The sequence below is a fragment of the Mandrillus leucophaeus genome, unplaced genomic scaffold (genome assembly GCF_000951045.1).
Source record: "Mandrillus leucophaeus isolate KB7577 unplaced genomic scaffold, Mleu.le_1.0 Scaffold118, whole genome shotgun sequence".
NCBI classification, from domain to species: Eukaryota; Metazoa; Chordata; class Mammalia; order Primates; family Cercopithecidae; genus Mandrillus; species Mandrillus leucophaeus.
This window is the reverse complement of record NW_012100098.1, coordinates 614,919-618,218: the sequence shown is the minus strand read 5'-3', so window position 1 is coordinate 618,218 and position 3,300 is coordinate 614,919. Positions and strand designations below refer to the sequence as shown.

Here is a 3,300-nt window from a genome sequence, read left to right as displayed (position 1 = left end):
CCTGGATGACAAAGTAAGACCCTGTTTTTCAAACAAAAAAACAAAAGTTTGAGGCTAGCCACCCAGATGGCCTCCCAGAAAAGACAGACTTCAAAGGAATGGAGTCAGTGTTCCCACGGTTTTACTTCTATAGACGGAAACAGGGAAGTCTAACAGGGTTCCATATTCTCCATACAAAGCCAGTACATAGGTCACAGCGATTTGATTGATTACAACTTTCTACATTCCAAAGAAGATTGCGTTAACATTCCGTGAGGAGGGGTAATGATCTGAGGGGGTCTTATCTCTGACACTATTTGGTTATTTGTAATCATTTACAAGAAAAGGAGGAAGTCACAGCTGCATATGTGTGGCAGAGGCCACACAGTTATCCTCCACTCGAGGCTCAAAATAACTTAAAGTTCCAACACCTTTAAGTTTGAATTGTTTAATTTCACAAGTCTTACTGTTCTAATAAATACCCAAAAGTAGACGTAGCTGGAAGGAAAGGTAGTGTCAGGGGACCACCTGGAAGCCAGGAGACGTGGCATTGCGGGGTGTTTGGCTGGACACTCCCCATAATGCCCTCCAGAGGGCGCCAGGAGCCTGGCTAAAGAGACCCGCGGGAGCAAAGGTGGTGACTCTCCCTCTCCCCACTCCAAGGCAGTCCCATCCAGCATGGTCCCACTCGGGTCCTCTCCTCCAAGCCTGCAAGTTTCTCCTAAATTAGAAGAGTCTGGGCAGGAAAAATGATCTAGAAAAAGCTCAGGTTTAGAACCCTTTGTTCTGATCCATGAGGCTACTAAATAGCTAGGCGACCCTGAGAGTCTGCCCCTCCGGGGCCTATAAAATGGGATTTTAATCGGCCTCACAGGGCACATGTGAGGATCAGACAAGGCAGAGCCTTCCTGAGCGCTTTGGAAACTGAAACCCAATACAGACATGAGACGAAAACCTGAATGGAGCTCTTTCCCAGCTGGAACCATGGAGGTGTCCTGGAAAAACCTGAGCTTTTTTCCATATTATTTTGCCTGCCTGAGAAAGAAGTTTGCCCAAACGATGCTTCAAAAGGCAAGGAGAGCCAAGCTCAGTGGCTCACACCTGTAATCCCAGCACTTTGGGAGGCTGAGGCAGGCGGATCACCTGAGGTCAGGAGTTCAAGACCAGCCTGGCCGACATGGAGAAACCCCATCTCTACTAAAAATACAAAAATTAGCCAGGCATGGTAGCAGGCACCTGGGATCCCAGCTACTCGGGAGGCTGAGGCATGAAAATTGCCTGAACTCGGGAGGCAGAAGTTGCAGTAAGCCAAGATCACACCATTGCACTTCAGCCTGGGAAACAAGAGAGAAACTCCATCTCAAAAAAAAAAAAAAATGGTGAGGAGGAAGCTTATCTATGGAAAAGTGAAGCACTATCACAAGGAATATAGGCAGATAGATAGAACTGTGAGATTCAAATGGCTCAAATGGCAAGCAAAGCTGACAACCTCTGTGTACCTGAGAACTCAACCAAGTTGGCAATCGTCATCAGAATCAGAGGTATCAATGTGTGAGCGAGCCCACAGGACCAAAAGGTATTACAACTGCTTCGCCTTTGTCAAATCTTCAATGGAAACTTTGTGAAGCTCAACAAGGCTTCCACTAACATGCTGAGGATTGTAAACCATATATGCATGGGGGTACCCAAATCTGAAGTCAGTAAATGAACTAATCTACAAGTGTGGTTATGACAAAATTAATAAGAAGTGAGCTGCCTTGACAGAGAACACTTTGATTGCTTGATCTCTTGGTAAATACGGCATCATCTGCACGGAGGATCTGATTCATGAGATCTATATGTTGGAAAACTCTTCAAAGAAGCAAATAACTTCTGTGGCCTTTCAAATTATCCTCTCCATGAGGTGGAATGAAGAAAAAGACCACCCATTTTGTAAAAAGTGAATATTGGCAACAGGGATGACTACATCAACAGGCTTATTAGAAGAATGAACTGTCTACCATAATTATTTTTCTTTTTTTCTTTTCTTTTTTTTTTTTTGTTGTTGTTGTTGTTGTTGAGATAGAGTCTTTCTCTGTTGCCCAGGCTGGAGTGTAGTGGCATGGTCTCAGCTCACTGCAACCTCTGCATCCCGGGTTCAAGCAATTCTCCTCCCTCAGCCTCCTGAGTAGCTGGGATTACAGGCACCTGCCACAACACCTGACTAACTTTTTGTATTTTTTAGTAGAGACGAGGTTTCACCATGTTAGCCAGGCTGGTCTCAAACTCCTGACCTTGTAATCCTCCCACCTCGACCTCCCAAAGTGCTTGAATTATAGGCATGAGCCACTGCACTCAGCTACCATGATTATTTTTCTAATCTTGTCAATTAATAAACAGTACCTGCTTTCAAAATGAAAAAAAGAAAAAGAAAACCTGAATGGAGGTTATGGAAAGTGAATGTGGTGCCCTGGGGTGGGTGACACAGAAGGGGACAGAGAGCTAATTCTCTCTAAGGGGATCCTAAGGGAAAGAGCATGCACCTTTATTCATAGTTTGCAAAACATCTTCACATGTGTCACCTTAATAAACATTACTGCATTTAATCCTCATGAACACACTACAGTCTGATTGTCCCCATTTCACTGGCAGCAAACTGAAGTTCAGAGCAGGGAGGCAACATCCTCAGGGTCATAGATCCCGCGTGAGTGGCAGAGCCAGGGTGCCCACCTAGGTCTTCTGCCCCCTCACCCAGGGCTTATCCCACTGTGCTGACTTTAATCATGTGTCCCTTGCAGAGGATGCCAGGGCCCATCTTCCTGAAACTGCTTCCATCAACTCCCTTCCTTGCTCCCCACACCCCGAGAAAAAGAAAAAAGAAAAACAGGCCAGGCAAGGTGGCTCACACCTATAATCCCAGCACTTTGGGAGGCTGAGGCGGGTGGAGTGCCTGAGGTCAGGAGTTCGAGACCAGCCTGGCCAGCATGGTGAAAACCCATCACTACTAAAAATATAAAAATTAGCCAGGCGTTGCGGTGCGCACTTGTAATCCTAGCTGCTGGGGAGGTTGAGGCACAAGAATTGCTTGAACCTGGGAGGCAGAGATTGCAGTGAGCTGAGATCATGCCACTGTACTCTAGCCTGGGCAACAGAATGAGACTCCATCTCAAAAGAAAAGAAAAAGGAAAAGAAAAGGGTGCGGTGGCTCATGCCTGTAATCCCAGCACTTTGGGAGGCCGAGGTGGGCGGATCATGAGGTCAGGAGATCGAGACCATCCTGGCTAACACAGTGAAACCCTGTCTCTACTAAAAATACAAAAAATTAGCCAGGTGTGGTGGCAG

The 3,300-nt window shown here is 46.2% G+C and overlaps 1 pseudogene; it reads left to right on the top strand.

Annotated features, from left to right (window-relative positions):
* The first annotated feature begins 963 nt into the window (after positions 1-963).
* On the top strand, positions 964-1,984 carry LOC105528289 (annotated as a pseudogene).
* The last annotated feature ends 1,316 nt before the right edge of the window (positions 1,985-3,300 follow it).